Source organism: Miniopterus schreibersii (genome assembly GCF_964146895.1).
Source record: "Miniopterus schreibersii genome assembly, chromosome: 7".
In the NCBI taxonomy this organism is placed as follows: domain Eukaryota; kingdom Metazoa; phylum Chordata; class Mammalia; order Chiroptera; family Miniopteridae; genus Miniopterus; species Miniopterus schreibersii.
Window position 1 is genome coordinate 63,432,297 of NC_138108.1, and position 27,488 is coordinate 63,459,784.

The window sequence follows — 27,488 nt, forward strand, 5'->3', positions numbered from 1 at the left end:
ATTTATTCTACATATATTGATTAGGGTCTACTATTTACAGTATTGTACTAAGTCCCACTTTATGAAATAAGCCAACTATTTGCATATACATTTCTCTAAAACAAGTACACAAATGGCAAATAAGCAAATGAAGATGCTCCACATCATTGCTCACAGGAGAAATAATATCAAAACCACAACAAGAAACCCCTTCACAGCCATTAGAGTGGTTACATAAGACAGATAGAGCTGGAAAACATATGGAGAAATTGCTCATTTAGATTTAAATATGCTATAGCTAATTTGGAAAACAGTTTGGCAATTCATTGCAATGTTAAACATAAAATTATTATATGGCTCAGTAATTCCAATTGTAGGTATTTACCTATAAGGTTTGAAATAGGTGTTCAAACAGAAATTGTACATGAATGTGCATATCAGCACTATACATAATATCAAAAACTGGAAGTAACTTGAATTCCCATCAACTGAAGTTTTATAAAAAAGTGATAAGTCCATACAAAAGAATATTATATGCCTATTAAAAAGAATGAAGGACTAGTACATGTTACAATATGGATAAACCTTGAAAACATTAGCTTTACTTATAGGGCTCTATACAATGGAATTGCATGATTCTATTTATTTGAAAAATCAGAATAGACAAGTCTATAGAGATAGAAGGCAGAGCTATGTATATGTTTCTGAGAGGGTCGGAGGAGGTGAATTCTCAGATGAGTTACTACTAATGGGTACAGATTTCTTTTTTAAGAAATAAAAATGTTCTAAAATTAGGTTGTGCTAACGGTTGCACAACTGTACATATACTAAAAACTACTTTATTGTACACTTTCAGTGGATCAATTATTTGGGTTATAAATATCTCAATAAAGCTGTTAAAAGGCTAAAGAAAAACAAAATAATGGATATGACAACAAAATTACATTTATTAAAATATGAAGTTTGTTGAAAACTCAAAGGAGTATTCCATCTCTTAAAATATGTACATTCAATGCTCTTCTGACCTCTTTATTTTCTGCAATCTGAATTTGAAATCCATCTATCTCAATTTGATGTAATTAATTGCTTATTAATTCAGTGGAACAGATGACTAAGAAGAAAATTTTGTTTTAAATGTATAAAGAAAACCTCTGACAATTATTTTACAAAGGTTAAAAAGTTCACTAAAATTGCACAGTTTGAAGAAAAATGTAGTGTGATTTGTTATAACTTTGAGAAAACTTTGAAAAAAGTACATATTATTTTTGACAGGTTTTTTTTAAAGGCTGCATACATATATACATACTTCTTTTTTCAGCAGATTTCTTTTTTTTTTTCCCCTAAATATGTTTTTATTTTAGAGAGAGAGAGAAAGAGAGAGGGAGAGAGAGAGAAATGTCAACCCCTTTACACACCTTCACTGAACACTGAACCCACAACCTGGGCATGTGCTCTGACCAGGAATTGAACCAGTGACTTTTCAGTGCATAGATTGATGCTCAGCCAACTGAGCCACACCAGCTGGCCAGGGCATGACTTAGTTTTTTGATGACTAATATATAAGGAGTAATAAAAGAGAGGTTATATAAATTGAACATGTTATATTTATTGTGAACTATAGAAATATTCTATGATAACTAGTAAATTATTTACATATTTGTAAAATGTAATGTGCTGATGATTTAATGAAGAAGACATAAACATAATTAGATTTTATTTCTAATTTTCTCTATCTCAGAATTTCACCTTCCAAGTGAATGATAGTTTTTTTAAAAAAATGGTGACATCATTGGGATGACCATGAGAAATGCATTTTTTCTTCAAAATCACATGTCATTAGTTGACTCTTATTTTTTAGATTCTACATATAGATGATGTCATGCAGTATTTATCTTTCTATTTCTAGCTTATTTCACTTAGCATAATGACCTAATGGTCCATTCATGTTGTCACAAATGGCAAGATTTCCTTCTTTCTCAGGTGGATAATTTTACATTGTGTATTGTATAATTTAAATTTGCTAAGAGAGTAGACCTTACATGCTTTACTAAAAGAGTGAAAGAAATAGAGAGAAAGGTGAGGAGTGTGTTAAATTAAGAGAAATCATTTCATAATGTACAACCAATCATTATACTTTAAATATCTTACAAATTTATATGTGATTTATACTTCAATAAAGGTGAAAACTTTATGTATTAATCTTTTTGTATTATATCTCTCGATGTTACTTATCTGGTAGAATACTTCCTCTATAAACCCATCTATTTTTCTACCCTTCTATTTCTCTGTACCATCTCCTTCATTTCCATGATAACCACCAATGTCACCACTTGACATGAACACAGAACTACAATTTCATCTCTTCCCCACTCCAGAATACACACAGATGCTCAGAAACAGTATAAATAATTTATAAAAGCAAGTGAAAAAATATAAAAAGACTCAAAATGTAGCATAAAAGAACAAAGAACAAGGGAAACCATGTGACATAACATGTTTTTAAGAAGTTATTAGGGGATAAATTGAACTATTTGAAATGTTTGGTTTTCTGCTAAAATCAAAGAAAGGAAAACAGTTATGATGATTTCATAAGGTGATTCTTATTTAAATAAGGATTAAAATTCTGAATGATGAAAAGAACAGGAAAATACTAGGAATATCAAAGAAGAAAATAATACTGATTGATTAAATAAAAAAACACGCATATGTTGAAGGCTTTCATGGTTATGCCATATTTCACTTCTGGTTGTCTCGTTTAATTGTAATATGCACAGAAGGTATTAATTTTTGATAAATATGATGTGATAAGAAATTAAAATCACATGCAATACAAATTATAAATTTTGTAAATTGTTATCAAACTATTTGATACTAATACAAAAAACATACCACTTATAAAGCTCTCTCACTAATAACTTCTAGAAATTTAGTCAGAAATTTATTCCATCCTCAGTGGCATCAAATTCTATAGTACTGTACCTAATGTCTTATGATATTTCCTACTCTCATCTGCAACTAATTAAAATAATGCCATATTGTTATAAAATATCAATGGTTATACCAAAAGAAATTATCTACATAATACAAGTTAACAATTGGTTAACAAAAATTCATATAACTTTTTTTTTAAGTTTCTTTATCTTTATTGTTGAGAATATTACAGATGTCCCATTTTTATCCCCATTGATCCCCTCCACCCCACATCCATCCCTCTTCCAGGCTTTCCCCATACCAATGTCTGTGTCCATGGGTTATGCTTATAAACATACAAGTTCCCTGATTAATCTCTCCCCACCCACTCTCCCCTCCCCACCTTCCCTCTGAGATCCCCCAGTCTGTTCCATGCTTCTATGTCTCTGGATCTATTTTGTTCATCAGTTTATTTTGTTTATTAAATTCCACATATGAGTGAGATCATGTGGTACTTGTCTTTCTCTGACTGGTTTATTTTGCTTAGTATAATATTCTCCAGTTCCTTCCATACTGTCCCAAAGAATAAGAGATCCTTATTTTTACAGCTGCATAGTATTCCACGGTGTAAATGTGTTACAGCTTTTCTATCCACTCATCTACTGATGGGCACTTGGGCTGTTTCCAGATCTTAGCTATTGTAAATTGCACTGCTATGGACATAGAGGTGCATAAGTTCTTTTTAATGTTTTGGATTTCTTAGGATATAGTCCTAGAAAATATTCTTATTTTTAACTATGCATCTGTGTGAGGCTGTATTTTCTTGAGATGCATTGATCAATAGAACATTTAGCAATAGATTGAAGTAAAAACATATGAAAATCTGGTTTCTTTCTATTGTTAGATGTAAAATTGTAAAACATTTTTACATTTGCAAAAATGTAAAACATTATTCATATTTTTACTAACACTTTTATCTTGGAAAATAACTATTTTCATAAAAATATTAGTATATAATGAATTTATTGTCATTATTTTTTTAATCCTCCTACCAGGATATATTGCTTGTTTGTTTTTTAGATAGAGAGGAAGGGAGAGGGAGAGAGAGAGAGAGAAACAGAGATAGAGAAATATCAACTTGAGAGCATCAGTCAGGGTTGCCTCATACCCCAACCAGGGATTGAACCCAGAACCTGGGTATGTGCCCTGACCAGGAATCAAATCCATTTCACTTTGGTGCAAGAGACTATGCTCCAACCAATTGAGTCACACCTGCAAGGACTGTCATTATTTTTAACAGAATAACTTAGCAAATGTTTTTAAACTTTCTCAGATTTAATTACCCATTCAATAATATTGATAGATATAATTGACATGAATGAAGGTCTTTGGATCCCTCAATAATTTATTTTAACAGCTTTATGGAGATATTACTGGTATACAATAGCTTCATCATATTTATAGAGTTCAATTTGATAAATTTGACATAAGAATACACCTATAAATTTCTCACCACAATCAAGATAATACACATACCCATCACTTTAAAAGATTCTCTATATCCCTTTTCTCCCTTCCCAGGCATACTTTCTGTCCTAGATTGTTTTTTTCCTGAGTCTCAGAATGGCACCTATCATTTCCGCTGTCTGCACTAGAGATGTTGCAAACATCAAATGATAACGGAGAACCAAATTAAGGTCACTCGTTATAGTTATGAAATATCAAATAATGATTCGTGCATGAATGAAGTAGAGAATTAGGAAATCACAGAATCTATGTACAAGGAAGGTAAATTAACTCTGGAATGTAGAGATTATCTTGTCCATTTTTCTTTATTTTAATTCTATAGATACAGCTAAGCAATTTCTAAAGGCTAAGATTCAATTATTTTAACATTTCAAATCATTGTTATAAAAAGCAATGAAAGAATAAAATGAATATTATAAAATTTTGAAGACACACATGTCAATATCTGCCTTTACTAGTTAGGATAAAACAATCAATTGTGTAGGTAAAGACAGAAAAACTGATATAATAGCACCTTTGAATAGAAAAGTCTTATGTTTGTGTTGGTTATGACAAGCTCAGCAGGCGTCAATGCTGATCGTGACATTGAAAATACTATGACACAGTACTAAATTGTTTAATCAAAGTCTCATGTCCAGATAAAGAAAGTTATTCATTTCATCTACTACACAGTTCACGCTTGGAATGATTTCTCTAATAATGTACATTGGCAAATTAGCATGTGTTAAGGATAGTCAAGTGTCTGAAAACTCTGACATGTGTGAATAGATAAAAGAAACTGGGCAATTTCAGTATGGAGATAAAAAGACTTAGATGCTTTTAAATATTTGTGTAGCTATTGTGTTGGAGAAAGAATAGATTATACATATTCTACATATCTTTCAGCCATCACTGGTGTGTTTTATTGAAGTTTTAGTGAAGTAGTTGCTACTACAAAGATCTTTAGAATAATGATTTGCAATGGTGGAATAAGCAGACAGATTACATAGTGAGATCACCTTTATTAGAAAAGTTTGAGTAGCAGTTAATTCATTGTCTATAGTGAATGTTCCATTAACAAACATGTTTAAGAGTATTTATAATTTTGAGAGATATTTTAGAAAAATATCAGAATAAAATTGATAAAATTAGTCATCTGCTGAAATTACTTGAGCAACTGCTCATTAATATTATATGAAGAAATATGGGGATGTGCAGTCTTAGTCAAAGCAGAATTGGAATGGGATTCTTTCTGAAGCTTCTATACAAATCTGACTTCTGCTCAATTTAAGTTCTCTATAGGATACTGCCTAACTTACTTGATTGCAACATTTTTAGGGAACTTTGAATCTAAAGATAGATAACTTTACAGAGTTAGCAATGAATGAATCATTTGAGGAAATACACACATGGAAAGGAGGTAATAAGAAAAACTGCGTCATAAAAATGGCTAAGGAAATAGAAGTGCAGACTCGGACGTATGAGAATATAAAAAAGGCTAGGTCACCAGATCTGCTATCGGATTACCACAGTTGCTGTTGCATATCATGACCTAAAAACTATTTAAAATTTTATTTTACATAAGTAGCTGTGCAACTGTTAAAATAGATTTCTTTACTCTCTACCCTGGAGAGTAACTTGATACTAAATCCTGAGGTTTAGTATATATTACTTGCAATCTAAAGAGCCCCAATTTAAATATACCTATAGGTATAAATGTTTAGTATGAGATTGGTGGGATGAGATCAGCATGGGATCTTAAAAAGGGGGATGGAAGGGCCCCTTTAAATGGATGCATGAAGTTAATACACTCTGAACATTCTTTAATATCACTCCCCACCAAACATGAGCTATTTCTTTCTCAACATACAGTTTAGTTATAAATTGGTCTTCTGTTTAAATTTCTCCTTAACAGTATATTTATAAATGTGACCCATGAACTACTTTTATTTTATTTTATATTTTATTTTTTAAAGATAAATGGACCTTTATTTATTTATTTATTTATTTACTTATTTAGGAATGGATTTTTAAAAATTTATTAAATTTATTGGGTTGACATTGGTTAATACAACTATATAGGTTTCAGGGGTACAATTCTATAATACATCATCCTGTATTATATTGTGTGTTTACCACCCAAAGTCAAGTCGCCTTCCATCAACAGTTATCTCCCCTTTACCTTCTTCGACCTCCCTTACCCTCTGGAAATTACCATAATGTTGTCTGTGTTTAAGAGTGTGATTTTGTTTTGTTTTCATTTTTTGCTTAATTCCTTCACCATTTTCACCCAGCATCCATGACCTCCTCCCCTCTGACAGCTGTCAGTCTGCTCTCTGTATCTATGAGTCTGTTTCTATTTTGTGTGTTAGTTTATTTCCATCATTAGATCCCATTGTGTAAATGTACCACAGCATTTTTGTCCACTCATCTAGTGATAGGTACTTGGATTATTTCCAAATCTTGGCTATTGTAAATAATGCTGCAATGAACAAAGGGTTGTATATATTCTTACAAATTAGTGTTTCAGCTTTCTTTTAATAGACTCCCAGAAGTTGAATATCTGGATCCTAAGGCAGTTACATTTTTCATTTTTTGAAACAACTCCATACTGTTTTCCACAGTGACTGCATAAATCTGCATTCCCACAAATGCAGGGTTCCCTTTTCTCCACATCCTCACCAACACTCGTGTCTTTTGTTGATTTATGGATAATAACAATTCTGATGATGTAACGTGATATCTCATTGTGATTTTAATTTGCGTTTCTCTGATGATTGATGATGTTGAGCATCTTTTCATGTCTATTGGCTGATGTCTTAATTGGATTGTTTAGATTTTGGTGTAGAGTTTTATAATTTCCTTATAAATTTTTATATTAAGCTGTTATCAGATGTACCATTGGTGTATATGTTCTCCCATTCAGTGGGTTTCCTTTTCATTTTGTTGATGGTTTCCTTTGCTGTGCAAAAACATTTTAGTTTGTTATAGTCCCATTTGTTTATTTTTTCTTTTGTTTCCCTTGCCCAAGGAGATATAGTAGAAAAAATATTGCTACAAGAAATGCTTGAGATTTTACTGTCTATGTTTTCTTCTGGAATTTTTTATGGTTTTGAATCTAACACTTAAGTTTTTAATCCATTTTGAGTTTATTCTTGTGTATGGTGTAAGAAGGTGGCCTAGTTTCATTTTTTGCACATATTTGTCCAATTTTCCAACACCATTTATTGAATAAACTATCTTTTCCTTATTTCATGTTCTTGCCTTCTTTGTCAAATATTAATTGACCTTAAAAGTGTGGATTTATTTCTGGGCTTTCCAATCTGTTCCATTGATTTATATGTCTGTTTTCATGCCAGTACCATGTTGTTTTGATTACCATGGCCTTATAGTATAAAGGATATAACCCTTGTAAACATTTACACACCCAACATAGGAGCACCTAGATATGTAAAGCAAATCTCCATGGATAGAAGTGAGAGACTGACAGTAATACAGTCATAGTAGGATTTTAACACCTCACTTACATCAATAGATAGATTTTTTCCAGACAGAAAATCAACAAAGAAACAGCTACCTTATCTGACACACTAGATCAGATGGATTTAATTGATATCTTAAGAGCATATCACCCCAAAGCAGCAGAATATATATATTATTTTCAAGTGCACATGGAACATTTTCTAGGATAAAACACGTTAGGACACAAAAAAGTCTCAATAAATTTAGGAAGATTGAAATCATACCAGGCACTTAAAAGAACTTGAAAAAGAATAGCAACAAAGCCCAGAGTGAGTAGAAGGAAGAAAATAATAAATATCAGAGCAGAAACAAATGAAATAGTGTCTAAAAATATATGAAAGAAAAATGAAACCAAGAGCTGGTTCTTTGAAAAGATAAACAAGAATGACAAACCTGTACCCAGACTCATCAAGAAAAAAAGAGAGAGGACCCAAATAAATAAAATCAGAAATGGAAGAGGAGAAGTAACAACTGACACCAAAGGAATACAATGGATTGGAAGAAAATATTACAAACTACTATATGCCAACAAACTGGACAATCTGGACAAAATGGATAAATTCTTAGAAACATGTGATTTTCCAAATCTGAAACAGGAAGAATAAGAGAATTTGAATAGAGATACAACAAATGAAATTGAAGCAGTAATCAAAAAACTCCCAACAAACAAAAGCCCTGGACTGACTGGCTTCACAAGTGAATTATATCAAACATTCAAAGAACTAACGTCTATTCCAAAAAATTCAAGAGGAAGAAAAATTCCCGACCTCATTTTATGAGGCCAGCATTATTCTAATTTCAAAATAAAATAAAAGGCACTACATAGAAAGAAAATTATAGGCCAATATCCCTGATAAACATAGATGCTTAAACATAGATGCAAAATATTAACACACCAGATCCAGCAAGACATTAGAAAGATCATGCAACATGGCCAAGTGGGATATATTATGGGCATGCAAAATTGGTACATTATCTGCAAAATTTCATAAACACATAAACAAAATGAAGGATCAAAAGCACATGATCATATCAATAAATGCTGAAAAAATGTTTGATAAAATCCTGCACCCATTTATGATAAAAACTCTCAGCAAAGTGGACTACTTACTTTAGAATTACCAAAGATATTTGTTAAAAATATGTATTCTTAGGCCTAATAACACTGAATAAGATTGCACTGAAACAGAATCTCTAGAGGCAACTCCTAAGAGTCTACATTTTAAGTAATTGCCCATATAGCTTTTATGCATATCAATTTTGAGAACTGATGACATATAGAAAGAATGTGCTGACCAGTCAGTATGAATGTGTCCTAGCTTCTCCCAGGTAATGTTGGTTCCTGAGTCTGAGTAAAACTACTTCCTCACTTTGCCCCTGAAGTCTGGTGATTCAAAATGTAGGGGCTTTATATTATTTTGAATGTGTGGATTCTCTTACTGTCTCCTGTTTTCTGGTTGGTTGTGTTTGTATGTTTTTGAGTATTTCATCATTTGTCTAGCCAATTCCTTGTATTTCAGTCCCCTTGGATTATATACTATTTTTTCATTTTTCCTGTTTGTGGTCTGATACCATCCTAGATGGCCAGTAATCCCAGATGTTATTGATATCTGATCTCTCTTAATCTAAAGGATTGCTGCTTAAATCAAAGACCTTTTGTTAGAAACATTAGGGCCCATTTTTAATGTTTAATTTCAAGGATGCTCTGCATATTTTCAACGACCAACTATTGTGGAAACCTGTGCAAGAAAAGCAAATCGTTTAACCAAAATTCATGTTGCTTTTTTATTTTGGTTATATAGAACCCAAATCAGAGGCTGGCAGCTTTGAAAAGGGTAGATGTAATTGTATTCTTCTCCTTGGTTCGGTGTCCAAACTTGTAATCCAATTATATAAGATATCATTAATGAAAAAGGCTGTTTTTCCACTGAAAACAGAGAGAGGTACTTCACAGGCATGAATGATAAATTGAAGCATTTCAAAGTTGTGAAAAACTTATTAAAGTGGAGGCTCTCTTGACATTTTATAAATTCTGTATGTCAAAAAACACTTGTTTTCAACTTAGATATCAGATATCAGAGTAGGTTGGGGGAGTTACTTGTTTACCATAGATGCTATCATGTTTAAAGATTTTACTCCTATTGATTTTTAATTCAGGAAGAAAAATTGTGATAAACTGATTCTCAAATAATTTTTGTTCATCTAGTTAAAGTGAAAGTAACAGTGAGAAATGTAAATTATTTCTTGCAGGTTCAGATTTCTTATTGTCTTGAGAAGAAGGAATAGGAGCTAGAGTAGAGGCTTCTTCAGGGCAATGGGGTTAAACTTGTTGGCTGAAAAAATTAGTGTCTTTTATTTCTAGGCAATATGTTCAATGGTAAAGTTATAAAGATGATTAAGACATATTTCCTGTCCTGGGCAACTGACCAGTAATTGAAGGTATTCCTGGGGTAGGTTGGGGAGGAGGGAGGTAGAGGAGGGCATGGGGGGTGTAAATGGTGATGAACAGAGACTTGACTTGGGGCTGTGAACACACAATGCATGTAAAGATGATGTGTTGTAGAATTGTGCATCTGAAACCTATATAATTTTGTTAATCAGCATCACCCCAATACATTCAATAAAAAGGAAAAGAAAGCAAACAGTGGCAATACAAATTAAAAAATAAAATGATTGTTTTGTTGTGTTTTGTTTTTAGTTCTATGGAGAAAGCATGGGAAATGAAATGGAGGAAGACAATTTTGAGTCCGAAAGAAATTTTGTTGAGTACTCAGACAATTTAGATAATAATATTTTTATTTTTTGGTATGTTTTCATTTTTTAAAAGATTTTTAATATTGACATTATTGTAGACTTCCCCAATTTTCCCCCCTTTGCCCACCTCCACCTACTCCCACCGCTCCCCCCCTTTGCCTTCTCCTCACTACTGTATGTGTCCCTGAGATATGCACATATATTATTTAATTAATCCGTTAGACTACTTTATCCAGGCACCCTCACCCCTCTCTCCTCTGGCACCCTCAGTCAGTTCCATGTATCCATGCTCCTGGTTCCATTTTGTTGATCAGTTTATTTTGCTCATTAGAGTCCACATATGAGTGAGGTCATATGGTATCTGTCTTTCCCTGACTAGCTTATTTCGCTTAGCATAATACTCTCCAGGTTCTTCCATGCTGTCAAAAGTGTAAGAGCTCCTTCTTTTATTTTACAGCCATTTAGTATTCAATTGTGTAAATGTACCACTCATCCGCTAATGGGCACTTGGATTATTTCCAGATCTTGGCTATGGACATAGGAGTACATAAGTTCATTCTGATTGGTGTTTCAGGATTCTTAGGATATATTCCAAGAAGTGGGATCACTGGGTCAAACAGCAGTTCCATTTTTTATTTTTTGATGAAACTCCACAGTTTTCCACAGTGGCTGCACCAGTCTACATTCCCACCTGTTGTACACTAAGGTTCCTTTTTTCCCACATCCTCTCCAGAATCTGTTGTTTGTTGATTTATTGATAGTAACCATTCTGGCAGGTGTGAGGTGATACCTCATTGTAGTTTTAAATTACGCCTCTCTGATGACTAGTGAACTTGAGCATTTTTTCATGTCTATTGGCCATCTGTACGCCCCCTTTGGAGAAGTGTCTATTCAGGTCCATTTCCCATTTTTAAATTGGATTGTTTGTCTTCCTGGTGTTGAGTTGTATAAGTTCTTTATATATTATAGAAATTAACCCCTTATCAAACATATAATTGGTGAATATAGTCTCCTATAAAGTGGGTTTTCATTTTGTTGGTAGTTTCTTTTCTGTGCAGAAGCTTTTTAGCTTAATGTAGTACCATTTGTTTATCTTTCCCTGAGTTTCCCTTGCCCTCATAAACATATAGGCAAAAATATTGTTGCAAGAGATATCTGCAATTTTAATGACTATGTTTTCTTCTAGGATTTTTATGGTTTCACTACTTACATTTAAGTCTTTTATCCATTTTGAGTTTATTCTTGTGTATGGTGTAGTGGTCATCTAGTTTCATTTTCTGTCATGTCCCTGTCCAATTTTCCCAACACCATTTATTGAAGAGACTCTCTTTACTCCACTGTAAGCTCCTGCCTCCTTTGTCAAATATTAATTGACCATAAAGGTGTGGGTTGATTCCTGTGATCTTTGTTGTGTTCCATTGGCTTATATGCCTATTCTTATGCCAATACCATGCTATTTTGATTACACTGGCTTTATAGTATAGTTTGACACTAATATTGTGATCCCTCCAACTTTGTTCTTCTTTCTCAAGGTTACTGTGGTTATTCAGGGTCATTTTTGGTTTCATATAAACTTTTGGATTATTTTTTCTAGATTTGTGAAATATGCCATTGGTATTTTAACAAGAATTGCATTGAATCTATAGGTTGCTTTGGGTAGTATGGACAATCTAATAATGTTAAATTTTCAATCCATGAACATGGTATATGCTTCCAATATTTGTATCTTTATTAATTTCTTTCACTATTTTAATCTTTCATTCCTCAGCAATTTTAAAAGTAGGTTATCAATACCCTTACTTCACAGATGAATGACTACTATGTTTGGAGAGATTAAGTCACTTGCTAAAATTATTTTCAAGTTTTCATTGTAGGTCACATGTAATTTCTTTGATCTCTGAAGACTGGAGTGCTCCAAGCTTGAATTCTCACACCTCTCCCTTTTCCATCTATATGTACTCCTTACATTAGCTTTTCTCACTTTTCATGACTTTAAATGTCATGTCACCTCTGTGCTGACTACTCTTAAATTAAATCTCCAGCTCAAATGTCTTTTTTGTTCTCCATACTCACATATCCAACAGCCAAATTGACATTTACACTTGTATGTGTAATAGGCACTTACATTTAATACATGCAATTTGAACTTCTGATATCTCTCATCTCTTAAACCACCTCCTCCTGTAGTAAGTCCCTATATCATTAAATAGCAACTCCATATTTCTGATTTCTCAAGCCAAAATCTTGAGTAGCTATTGATTTCTCTTTTTGTCTCAAAGCCCACATCCAGACACCTTTGTCTCCTCAAAGGTATCCAGATTTTGATCCATTCTCATTACCTTTCTTCTCTGAAGTTTCTTTTACATTATAAGAGGACTTCCTTAAGACCTACTATTATTAACCTATCTATCTATCATCTATCATTTATCTATCATTTGTCTATCATCTATGTAATCACTACTGGCTTCCAGCATATGCAACCTGTACAGTCTCAAATTGTTTCACGTTCAGAAGGGTTTATGTTTGCTTTAATGTTCTATTGTCACCATCTGGAAATTCCTCAAAATTTTATCTTTGAATTTGTGTTTTGTAAATGGAATCCAGTGGGAGAATGGACATGCATATTAGCAGAGGCGATAATTGTTATATGTATGTTTGCTGCTATTCTTTTGCAGCTTCATTCACATGCAGCTTTTGTGATGCCACAGGGACACAGAATTCTGTTACAATCACAACACATGGAAGTTTAATAAGACTTTAAGTATAAGGGAAACATGCTACATCTATAACTGCGTAAGTGGGAGGGCTGACAGCCTAGAAGGGCCAGACTTTCATTTGAACCAAAATTTGTTTCCAAAATTTATTATTGTTAAGGCAATAACATTCTAAGAAACATAGACGACCAAGAAACCCTAACATATCTTTGCTTAGCCATGCCACTTCCTTCTGTTAGCCACTGAAATAGAAAAGATGGGAAAGAACTAAAAAGATAAGGCAATCCACAGTTCCTTTCCCTTTTAGTAATTCCATATTAATCAGTGAGCTGAAAGTAGAAAGCATTGGTTGAATACACCTGTATCAAGAAGCAAAATAAAATTAATTGAGTTAGTTTGTGCACATTTTCACCATTCTGGTAGGAACAAAATACAATGCATGTCCCAAATGCAAAATATGAACTGTGTAATTTCAGTGATTTCATATATTTGTGAACTCCTCTTATTTGCATTAAAACTGTCTTTGTGCAACAGAAATATGAACAGTAATGGTATTCTTTTCTCCACTTTTTGAACAAGAGGCCCCACACTTCCATTTTGCACTAAACCCAATAAATTATGCAGTTGGCCATGATAAATGTATATCATATATATATGTGTGTGTGTGTGTGTGTATGTATTCATATATATGCATATATTATAATATATAAATAATGCATTAAATTAAACATACAAATATGACATTCATAATATATATCTATATTTAATAGAAAATATATATCAACACACACATACATATATCTTCTCTGCCTCACTCTAGTCCTGACCCTGATTTTATGAATATACCGCAGTATGTTTATTCATTCCTCTTGTTGATGGATACTAGGGTCAAAAACTCTAGTTTTTTTACTTTAATGCTTAAGATCTCTATAACATTTTTGTACAATTAATTTTTGGTAAAAATATTTTTTTTCTTTAATAAAAATCAATCATAGGGTAGGTATACGTTTAAATTTATAATAAACTGTCAAACAGGTCTCTAAAGTGGTTGTGTTATTTTACACTCCCAGGAACAATGTATGGGATGTCTAGTTTTCTATACAGTTACAAATATTTGGTAGTATCAGTCTTTTATATGCTAGCTATTTTAGGGGGTAACAAATGTTATGTCATTGTGGCTGAATTTGCATTTACCTGATATTTATTGAGCCTACTGGCATTTATTGATCTTTTTTTTGTACAGTATATCTTTATGACTTTTAACATTTTTTATTGAATTGTTTTCTTATTAATATAGATTTGTAAAAGTTCTTCACATATTCTTTATTAAGTTGTCTGCCAGATATATGTATTGTGAATATTCCTTCCCAGTCTTGCTTATTTATTGAGATGAAAGTCTTTAGGCATTGCAAGATGAATGATTTGAAGTTTTTCCCCTCAACAAGCATATAATCACTAACGCTAATGAGGAAGCCTGCTGCACATTTTCTAAGGATGTTAATAAATACCTTATTTTTGTTTGTTTGTTTGTTTTGGATGAGACAGTGGACACCTTTCTAAAGCTAAGTTTATCTAGTTCTAAGTGTTAACACAACTCTTGATTATGTTTAATGTTTGCTGTTTGTGATCTTCTGACTTTCCATTTTCATATAGTTTCTATTTTGGAGTTCACCCCAGAATTCCAAAAATTTTCTTATAATAAATTTTGTATGCATTATATATGATCTTTTTGCAGTGTTTGTTAAATTATTTACGTAGTCATAAATCTAAATAAATTGGTATCTTCTTGAGGCCTGCCCAAATCAAGTGTATTCTGGTTAATATACTTATATGGTGTTAAACTACAACAGATGCAATTTTACATTAAAAGTTATTTACTCATCTCCGTGATGACATATTAGGTAAATATTGTAGTTACTGAAGTCTAGCCACTAATGAAGGAATGCTTTGCTGTTTGCTGGGAATTTTATAATTTTAGCTGACAGTGTTACTTAGGAAATGCTTCATTTCCCAGAAACACTAATTCACACTCCACTATCAGCTGAAGATATGAGAATGAACAAGAGTGATGAATTAGTCTGACAAATATTGTGTAATAAAATGAAAGTCCTAATTTTGAAGTTTTAATTTTTTAAATGACATAGGCCCTGATAATAGAGTTGATACTTTGTAAATTATTTGAAATGGATAGATTTTTTTCTGCAATGACAAATATCTCTATCGCTTTAGAATGTTTTATAAAAATAATAGATTGTTGATAAATGACTACCAGGAACAGTTAGTTTTTGAATCAATGTGTTTCTTACAAAAATAAAATTACTGCAATCACTCATTGTAACATCAATAACTTAAAATAAAATTGTAAAAGATCTTTGTTTTTATATTTACATTTGATTAAAAAATAAAAATCCACTCCCTAGATGCCACTCATTTTTTAAAAACTAGAATGATGTATTGATCCAAGTCTAACTTTTTCAAACATTTTCTCCTTGAGAAATTAGTCTTCTGTCAACTCCTCTCTCTACTGCACACTGTTAGAATTCATAGCATTCCATCCAAGAGGCTCAGCTTTCTTTTATTCCACAATCTTTAGCTGTGAGAAAAGTTGCCGCTTGTTTTCTTTTACAATCATTTCTTTCCAAGTAATCTCTTGTCTTATCTTTCTGAGTAAACATTATATTTCTATAGTATTTTTAAAAGTTATTTTATGTTTTGCTAAATGTCTTTTCTTTAAAGGACTTTTCCCTAAGTCCCAAATGACTATGGTGAGTCTTTTGCTGGTTATTATTGTTCAAGATTCAAGGTGTAGAGAGAAGTGGAGGTAAATTTCTAATAAGAGGTCATAAGTATGACTTTGTCAACATTATCTTCTATGCATGATTTTTAGCAAATAGTGTTGGCCTGGTATTCATTATAAAGTAGATTGCTTTCCAAGAAATACTTTTCCAGAAGATACTGGACTATTTGATATATATCATTGATTTAATCTCTAAGCACCCCAATGATTATCCCTAATTTACAGATGGAGATTCTAAACCTTAGAGATTCACATCACCCCAAGGTTGTGCAGTTAAGTACCAGATCTGGGCCTGACCAGTGCAGGTGAGTTGGTTGAGCATTGGCCCATGCACCAGAAGGTCACTAGTTCAATTCCTGGTCAGGGCACATGCCTGGGTTGAGGGCTCTATCCCCATTAGGGGGAGTGCAGGAGGCAGCCCATTGAGGTTTCTCTCCATCTCCCTGACTCTCTCTAAAATGAATTAAAAACATATATTTTTAAAAAGTATTAGATCTGGATTCTTCCATGTCAGTTAGAACTGACTTTGAACCTGTATCTTAAGTGCTGATTTTTCAGAAAAGGAAATACAAATAGTGGAAACACATCACTTTCCTATAAAATTCATCATTTAAAAGGTAATAAAAATGAAAACACACCATTTTAACAAAAAAATGATTCCATTGCATAACTCTTTTTTCACCTTTTACTTAATTTTTAAAATTCTCTTTGTGATCTTAGTCATATAATTAAAATACAGGTTAAGAAAATAGGTTTTTAAACCATGAACTGAACAAGTACATGGCTCATATTATTGGAGAGAGGAGGTAGTGGAGATACTGGTTATTAACTCATATCCTTTGCTCAGTTAAGCTGTGGACTATGCCTATAAGCCATAGATATAAAAGACAAGATATATATCTCAGTCTAGTCATATTTAGCAAAATTATTTGATCCAAACAATTAAATTTGCTAAGCCTCTGCTAGATCAAATCATTTGTAAAATTAGGCTAAAATTTCTTGTCACTCAGGCTTGTGAGAAGACTAAACAAGATGATATAAGATAAGCTCCTGGAAGGCATGAAACCCAGTAATGGTTATTATGTGAGTCTGATGTTTATAGTTATACAATTGTCAGCCCATAGCAGCAAGCCAGAAACCACCAACCTTCCTTTTCCAAACTTCTGTACTTCCTGCAGTCCTCCTCTCACTCAGATCTCATTTGGCTTGGCTTTGAACTGCCTCAGACCTTGGCATTTTAACTTTTTTGTTTATGACTATTTTTTATTTACTGACTTTTTATAATTAATTTTACTGTGACTCTGTATCACTCATGTGATCCCTGGTGGGAACCTCTCATTTCTTTCATTTTGAATTTTGCCCTTTGAATCTCAAATCTATCCCTAAACCAATGGTCAGCTCCCTAGTTAGAGCACCACAGCCCCTACATTCATTGCTTGTGAGGGAAACTTTCAGATACCTTTCCATTTATGCCACCTGACTGGTGTATTGTAACATTTGAAATGTTTTTAAAAGGCTCATCTTGATTTATTTCTAATGTTTTCAGTATATAGCTGAGTGCAGCTTTCTTAGTGATCACTCAAGACTTTACAGTATTTTTTATGTAATTTATTACAGCCTACTCATATTGGGGTTTTATTATTTCAAGGGAAGTATGGAAATTTTACTTCCATTTATATTCTTTTACTTTCCCTACTTCTACAATATAATAGACACTGGTATTTCTTCTATACACATTGAACACCACATCAGATGGTGTTATAATTTTTCCTTCAGTCATCAAATGTTTTAAGGCTCTTAAGAAGAATAGTTATTGTATTTACCTTATTTTCATCCATTCCAAATTTCTTTCTTTTCTGAATTTCCTAACTTTTTTTCTATGATTATTTTATTACTGTTTACAGAACTTCCTTTACCTTTACTTTAATGATAGATTTGCTAGTGGCAAATCCTCTTTATTGTTCTTCATCTTAGAATGTCTTTATCTTGAAAGATAATTTCATCAGATGTTGAATTTGAGATTATTTTTGTCCAGCACTTGAAAAATGTTATGCCACTTTTTTTCTGGCCTGTATGTTTTCAGATGAGAAATCCTGTTATTTGAATTGGTGTTCTTAAGCAATGCATCATTTCTTCTACTATTTTCAAGGAATTTTTTCTTCTTGACTTTAGTTTTCTTTGGGTTTATCCTATTTAGGGCTTGTTTCCTCAACACACCTACACAGAGAGAAACAAATACACATGCATGTACACACACAGATCTCCTTAAAAAGAAAGAACACAGCCCTAGAATACTGAGTTTAAAGACAATGTGGGTTTAATTTCCAGTCTTTGTAAGTAATACAACTGAACAAAGCCTAGTAAATCAATAGCCTATAAATTTAAAACTAATCCAAGTGAAAACAATAATTGCATCTTTATAATTACTCTTGGATTACAAATGACTCTTTAAAGTATGATTAAACTATAATATTGATTTTACAAATAAGTTATGGGGAGATTGAAAAAATTAAGCTGTAAATGAGTATTTGATTTGAGACTAATGTTCAATTATGAGATTTAAAAAAAATAATCTAGTGAATTTCTTTAAAAATGACATCTTTTGGAATGAGTTTGAATTTATTTTTTGAAATGACTTTCAAAAGAATATTAAAAAACAATGTCTTTATATGTAGTTGGTTGAATTTTAAATGCCACAAATTCAATTATACAAAATTGGAAATTTCTTTATGTGTCTAATAGAATTTTACTTAGTTTTTGTACACCGCTTTCTCTATTAGTGAAAAATCATCTACTGGCTCAAAAAAAAACCCCATGGCTTCTAATGTTTTCTGAGCAAATATTTAACCAGTTCAGTAATTTCTATCTCCACCTTTTCCTTTGATTTTTTGCCAGATGATGGTCTTAACTCAAGATTAGGTAATAAAATGCACACTTAAAGAATCAAAGGAAGAGAGCTTGAAGATGGGATTATTTATAGAGGTATGGGCAAATTTAAGGGATATCAGTAAAGGATGGCATATCACTCAAGGATTCAAAAGAAGAAGAAGTTGCTACTAGCCTATACCTAAAGAGCCAACAGAAGAGGCAATATCTGGAACCCAAGGAAAATGAATCATTATCTATCTTGGGGAAAAAAGCAGCCACTGCCAAAATTTGTCTTTGGAGGAATAGATGGAGTGAAGTATGAAGGGGGTAAGTGGGATATATAAGTAAGCACCCTGGTCTATTTTTTTTTCCATCTTTTGTCTTGCTTCATATTGTCCAAATCTATCTGTGATTCAGATGGCAACAGAGCTTGATCAAATGAGGCAGTTCATACAACCAAGCCTCTAGGTCCAAAGCAAGGCAGAAAAGACTAGATCTGGAGGAATAAGTGGGGAAATCAGCCAACAGCTCATATAGGATTCTCACACAGAGGAAAGATTTCTCATGCTCGCATCAATAGGCATCTTCTTAATTTGTACTTTAGTGTGTAATTCCCACTAATTTTCGATCATAAATTCTTATTTTCATTGTCTAGATTATGGGTTCTGTGCCCTCTATCACTGTGAACATTTAGGCTATCTACTCCGTTTTCACATCAACTATACAGCTCTTAGTTTTCTCTGTCTTCTTGGGGTAAAAATGAATAAACATTAAAATAACTGATTCTCTGAATGCAAAAAGATTTGGAGAGCAGTAGGATCTCTTCTGCCAGTTCTTGCCTTGACATTTAGTCTTGGAACTTGCTCCTTACAAGCTCCAATATAAGAAAATAAATCATCAGACTTTCTGCAATTAGGTTCCTCTTGAACTATTGGTCTTCTGTCACCCACTCCCGACCTTAGTTGGCAGCTTGTGAAGTAAAGATCAGTGGAATAGGATCAGGTCATCCTTTGTGGCCTTCAAAATCATCTAATTTTTTCAAAAAATTTCTCTCATTTTTTACTATATATCTTTATCTTGTTTGGAACAGGAAATTTCTCTTGTATCATTACTTATTTTTCACTTGATTTGTTATAATATAAACTATGTGTTTTGAAGAAAAAAACAAAAATAAAAAACAGTGATAAAAACATCAAAACTTCTTTTAAATAGATCAACTATTCAAATTCAAAGTACCTTGGCTTAAGGCTATAGTATAAGCTATAGTTTTTAAAACAATCTGTTAAGAAACTTGGCTGATAGCTTTCACTTGTAATCCCCACTTCCCAACCACCAACTGTCCCAGCAATGGATGTCACTAAGCTATTGGGTAAGGTATCAAGGTAGCAAGAAAAAAAATCATGAAAATAAAATATGTTATTATTTCAAAATACTTTTGTGCCAGATATACTGGAGCAAATAAATTAGCTTTGGGAAGTTTTACCCTTAGAAATACAGAATAGTATACACATTGAAATTTACAGTGCTAAAGTGTTCAAAGTTATATGTCTGTTTTACTAAAAGATGATTTTATAATAATAGAAGCTATTTGAGTATGTCATCACTTTACTTGTAAACCAGTATTGCACATTTAAAAATGAATTAATAATAGCATCTGCATACATCCCCTGTATAAACATTAAAAAAATTGCCTGTACCACATAAATCTTATCAACCCACTACATTCATCAGAGACTTGGAACACTACAAAAATAATGCTTTTATAGTTTTACCTCTCTTAAGATCAATGTTACATTTTACTATGCCTTAAAGTGATTGCCCAGAGAAAGAAGTCAGAAGTTATAGACTTTGACTAACCATAATCATACAAACATAAGTCACAACTGTATTTGTAAAAAAGATTTTGGTAAATTGAAATGTACTGTTGAAATTTTCTTTCTAGCAAGATAAAGAAAGGAAGGTCAAAGCATGTTTGAAATCTGGTGTCCACAGGAGCACCATCAACGCAGTATATTGTGGTTAAAGGAGCCAGATAGGGCACAGTTTCTTATGATTACACTATTCATTGTTTTCTTCCTTGTTATCTTAGCTACAGATCTTTCTTCTATAATTTTTAATAGTTAATGGGCAGTAAAAAGTCTCAAAAAATTTAAGTTTGATCACCTTTCAAATATAATACTTTAACTACTTAAGCCCCAAAGTGTGTTGCCAATTATTTAACCAGTACAAATACAAACTCTTACAAATATAACTGTTAAGTATTTAAACTATGTGAATTGTTATTATTTTCCCAATCTTAAGCAAAATGGTAAAGAAAACACAGCTTTAGCAACTCCACCTATCATGAATATCAACCAGAAGACCATAATACTTCAACATCCTGGAAAAATTGTGGAACACTAAATAAAATTTTGAAAATGAAATTTGTCATGTGTTCTCACTAAATAGTAACATACGTTTTATTTATTTTTGTTTGTTCATTTACTAGAAATATCTAGCTCTTTTTAATCAGTTATTGATGGTATAATAAAATAAATGTAAGTGGCACCAAATAACATTTAAAATAGTTCACTGATGCCCAGCCGGGTGTGGCTCAGCTGTTGAGTCGGCCTAGGATCCAGGAGAACGCGTTTCGATTCCCGGTCAGGGCACATGCCAAGGTTGCAGGCTCAGGGAGCAGCCGGTCAATGACTCCCTCATCACTGATGTTTCTATCTCTTTCTCCCTCTCCTTTCCTCTCTTTGAAATAAATAAATAAATAAATAAATAAATAAATAAATAAATAAATAAATAATAAAACTTAAAATAAATAAAACTTAAAATAAATAAAAATAAAATAGTTCACTGACAAACAAAGCTTGATATGTTAAGTTTAATTATTAAAATAATACCTCTTTTTTTTTTTTTTTTCTCTTCAAGAAAAGAAAACTAAAAGCATGGGCCACAATTTGTATTCATTTGGACACTGAGAGAGGATTTTGTAGGCATACCGGCAGGCACAATATTGAAAAATCAATCCACTGGATTTAGAAATAATGGTAAGATAAAATAAGAAAGCTATACATTTCAGGGTTAATATCTGAAATTAAAGAATAATATTCAAATATCACAATAGATCGTTCAGTGATAACTTTTTAACATTAAGAGTATTGTTTTAGCCCTGGCAGGGTAACACAGTTGGTTGGAGCATTGTCCTGAACATCCAAAAACAGTTGCAGGTTCAATTCCCAGTCAGGGCACATATCTAGGTTGTAAGTTTGATCTCCAGTAGAGCGCATACAGGGGGCAATGAATCCATGTTTCTCTTTCATATTAATGTTTCTTTCTCATTCTATTTCCTTTCTTCTATTTCTAAAATCAATAAACATATTCTTGGGTGAAGATAAAAAAAAGAGTATTGTCTTAAGGAACACTTTTTCTCTTTGAACCTTTAACTAAATGTCCAATATATTAAATAATTTATAGAGATAAATAAGTTTTGTTTTCTGTACAAATTAAAGGATTCATGAATACATCACCCTCCTCCCAACAAAGTTCAGATTTGCAAGGGTTCAGAAAATAAACAGTTCATAATCTAAACAGAATTTATAACATTATACAAGTTTACAGAACTCCTCTCGTCATTTTTTCTAACAGCCAAGATTACAGCGACAGAACTAATGATCAGAATGTAAAAATATTTTTGCAAAACTGCATTAATTGTTCTTGCAGTTTAATAAAGATAAAACCAATGAACACACCATGACAATAATGAAGAAACACTACATTGAAAGAATTATATTTTAGGTTTCAAGAAACATAGATTATACTATTAAACATTAAAGAAAATGTGGCACCAAAAGCAGCAGGAGCAACAACTGATTTTGGCAATTTTGCTAGCCAAGTTAGCTGACACTGGAATATGCCAAAGCTAATGTCCCCACCAGCCATCCATCTTTAAAGACTGGAAATAACTTTAGGGCTGACAACTCATGTCAATGTCCTTATTCTTGAAATTTTTAAATCGTAAAAGACATATTTAAGAAAGTTCTTTTCCTATCCTCTCGAGTGTTTCTTGCATCACTTGAAATCCTTAGAAGAGTTGAATCATAAACTCTCTGGCTTTCCCTACACCAATCCATTTAACTGGAATTTGAAGTTAATCTTCAATAAATCAAACATAATTTTGTGCATTAACAGATAGTTCTTTAAATGTCTTAGTATTTGAAACGTCTTTGTTCCATCCTGGAAGTCTTATATTGAACTTCAACTTCACTAAGACCTCTTGATTTGCTGAGGGATGAAGTGTAATTTCAACATTTAACTTGTAAGCAACTCCAACTTTGATTTCCATAAACATGTCCAAAATATGCAATTTGGTAAGTGCCAACACAGTAAATCAGCTAATCATATGAGCATATTTAAGCAAATCGAGGTTCAACCAGCCACATCTTTTTTCCCTTCCAGTAGTTACACCAAACTCTCCACCCCTTGTTTGTAATAATTTTCCAATTTCCTTGTCTTGCTTTGTGTGAAAGGCACCAATAGCAACTCTAGTTGTGTAAGCTTTTACAACTCCATACACTTCTCCAACATTTTGAGGGGACATACCCAATCTGGTACAAACACCTCCAACTGTACAGTTTGAAGAGGTTACAAAAGGATAAGTTCCAAAATCAATCTCTAGAAGTGCTGCATTTGCAAGTTCTACCAAGATTTTCTTTGGCTGTGTATGTAGGGCCTCATATAGGAAATAAACTCCATCTCTCACCATTGGACTAATCCTTTCCATAGAACTCTTAAGCTTTTGTAATTCATGTTCAATGTCTGATTCCAAAGTGGACTGTATAGGTTTATACCGGTTAGCCAGAACTTGGAGCCTCTCAGAGAAGCCATAAAAACCAGAAACAAGAGCGCATGCCCTGAGTCCACCAAGAGAAGCTTTGGAAGAATAAACCGGGCCAGTCCCCTCTTTTGTGGTACCCCATTTTTTTCCTGCTTGTTCTTGTCTCTCTTGTTCCTAGATACCATCAGCTACTTGATGAAAATCAAATACAACATGAGCTCTGTCAGATAGGATAAGTTTTCTTTCCCAGACTTCCAGAGTTACTTATTTATTTATTTATTTTTTTTGGGGGGGGGGAAGGGGGGAGATGGATTTGTTATTCTACTTATGTATGAATTCACTGGTTGATTTTTGTATGTGCCCTGATGAAGGACCCAACCTGTGACCTGGGCATATGGGGAGGATATTCTAACCAACTGAGCTACCTGTCCAGGGCCAGAACTTTTTCTTTTTGAATACTTTTTCTGCTTCTTCAAATAATTCGAGTAGATGAATTACCACACCATTTCCAATGAAAGCAGTAACATCTGGATAAATTATTCTGTAGGGTGAAAGATGAAAATCATATTCCACAGAATCTACAACTGTATGGCCAGCATTATTTCCTTCCTGGCAGTAGCGCACAATGTTAGCATCTTGCCCCAGCTGATCCTCCACCTCCCCCTTGCCTTTGTCACCTCACTGAACACCTGATTCCTCTGGGGAGGGTGTCCTGGGACAGCTGCAGTAATGCCATGGCTCCAGTGATGCAAGGAGAATCCGCAGGAAACCTGGACAGTGAGGAGTGTACAAACTGAACTGCTTACTCTCTGATTTTGATTATATCACAGTCAACTTTGTAATCACCTATTAAAAAATGGAGGATCTTGCCCAGCCGGGCGTGGCTCAGTGGTTGAGCCTCGACCTGGGATCCAGGTGATCAGGGTTCAATTCCCAGTCAGGGCACATGCCCCGGTTGTGGGCTGCAGCCAATCAATGACTCTCTCATCATTGATGTTTCTATCTCTCTCTCTCCCTCTCCCATCCTTTCTCTGAAATCAATAAAGATATATTTAAAAAAAAAAAAAAATGGAGGATCTTTAATCTTCTCTTTCCTCAGGCCCCAAATCTAATTAGTTCCTATCATATGCAGATTCTGCTTCATTGTTAGCTCTTCCACTTTGTTGTTTCATTATTTTCAAACATTTTATTCTCTACAATCTTGCAATTTCTGTTTACCTTGCTTTCCTCATGCATTCCAGTGTTCATATTTCCAAAGTTCTTTTTGGACTGGTTGAGTGTTATTTTTGTATTTCCACTGCTTTTCCCCAAAACACACACCTATACACTCATCCTACTAGTCTAAAAGCAATACAATTTATGTCTATTTTTAGTGGTTACCCTTAAAATGTAATATGCATATTTGGATTTAGAAAATGCTAAGACAATACAGAACCTTACAATGATTTATTTTCATTTGCTTCTCTTCTTATAGATGTTATTGCTGTCTTCCTTTTTTGTTTTGTTTATAATTATGCTTGCTTTTTTATTACACTCCATATTTGTCATCAAAGTATTATTATTGTTTCATACTATAAACATTTATTTAGATTTACTCATATTTGTAATTTTCTTGTTTACCACTTTTAAATATTTGTATTGCCTTCCAGATTTTCATCTGAGAACTATCCATTTGGATTGCTTCAAAGATGGTCTGGGCTGACTACCTATCTTTGATTTTTGTTGTTTTTTCATTTGTAATGAAAGTTTCATGAGGTATATATAGATAGGCAAACCATAGATGGCTCCAATGTTCTCTGCTTCCTGGTATTTACTTACTTGTATAACCCCCTCTTCTTGAATGAGCTGTATTTAATGTCTCTCTTCTAACAAATAGAATACAGTAAAAATAATGGGATAACACTTCCAACATTAGATTTACCAGAAGTTTGTGGTTTCTATCTTGTTGACCATTTCTTTTCTCTATTGCTCATTCTAAGGGAAATTAAGAGCCATGTTTTGAGCTATTATAGGCAGAGGGTCATAGAACAAGGATCTGAGGGAAGGATTCAGGAAGCACTCATCAAGGAATGGAGACCCTTAATCCAACAACCTTCTAAGGACCAAATCTTGCCAATGTCAAGTAAATGAGCAAGTAATAACTTCTGCTACAATTTCATTGATCACTTATCTGGAACATCATATACTTTACTCTAATATCACTTTATTTGTTTAATATGAAACCTCATTTTCAATCATGTATTAGATTTGTGTAATGCACATGTCTTAGATCTCTTAATAAATTTGATGCTCCTTTGGGGTCCAGATTTATTTATTAATTTGTACAAAAGTGTTCATAAAAATATAAATAAAATATACACAACATGTTTATAGAATACTTAACGTATTATTGATACTACTAGAACAAAATTTAAAAATAAGAAAGTAGAGAAGAATATTAAGAAATAAAACAAAGTATAGTAAGAAAAACAAATGTAAAACAAATAATCTCAGGTAATTGTACATAATGAGGGGGGTAGGACTCTAGTTTTTATGCTAATTGGATGCTAGTGACCACATTCTATATAGATGAATAGACCCATATGAAAGATACAATATTTGGGGGAATATCTGATATATTAAATACACTTTTACTAAGCATTTACTCTTTATCAGATATCATATTAATCATGCGATATTTAGACTATTCTTGTTGAAGAATCTGCTATATAATGGAGGACGTTGGAAAATATAGAAATAATTATATTGTCATGTGATTTATAATTATAGAGTTGTTGGACTCAAAAGAGGAACCTAATACATGATAGGATTTGAAGAGTTGGAATTAAAGAAGGCTGTCAAAACTAATTTATTTAGCCATGTGAAGAAAGAAAATAGGGAGAAAGATGAGAAATTACATCATAAGCAGAAGAAATAACAAATGTGAAAGCAAGAAGCCATAGGAGCTTAAGTTCTTAGAGCTCTTGTCACATAAAACAGACTTATGGGAAGATAGAGAGTGTTCAAGTTATAATGGGCAATAAGAATTAAGCGGAAAGATTGGGAGTCATCAAGGAAAATGTATTACAGTCATGCTAAGGAGTTTGAATTTCATTCATTAGGCTATTGAAGTCACTGAAATACAAAGTTATTAATGCCATCTAAATACTTGCTATTTATAGTGTGGTCCATGGACCAACAGTAACAATATCACTTGAGAGATTGCTAGAAATGCAGAACCTTGGGCCCCACCCCAGACCTAATGAATCATCGTCTAAAGTTTGCAAAGCACTAACATAGAACACAGAGGTTTGTCATTTCTACATTTGGCAGACACTTATTTTTACTACCTTACTGTAATTTCTGCACCATTGCCCTGGCGAGCAAGACCCCAATGTTGTTTGAGACCAGTCAAAATTTGTGTGAATCTATATTGACGTTGTCATTCCTTTTGCTAGTAAGTAACTTAAGGTGAGTGTATAACTTAGCCTAGCCAATGAGATGTGAAGGATGTACTGGATTATATATGATAAAAATAATCTCTGATCTTAGAGAAGAAGCACCTTTTAAAAAATGATTGGGTAGCATCTGCTTTACCATGAAAGGAGTGAGCCAAAGAGACATTCTGAAATTG

General features: G+C 32.9%; 1 pseudogene across 1 annotated transcript in view; it reads right to left on the reverse strand.

Moving 5' to 3' along the window:
- Window positions 1-23,122: 23,122 nt before the first annotated feature.
- The window catches only part of LOC308559421 (adenylosuccinate synthetase isozyme 2-like), a 92,737-nt pseudogene continuing 88,371 nt past the window's right edge, over window positions 23,123-27,488 (reverse strand). Inside the window, exons 3-4 of the transcript in view lie at window positions 24,301-24,552; window positions 23,123-24,126 (exon numbers count right to left, since the gene is read on the reverse strand). The product of the transcript in view is annotated as an adenylosuccinate synthetase isozyme 2-like (transcript). The remainder of the gene's footprint in view (window positions 24,127-24,300; window positions 24,553-27,488) is intronic.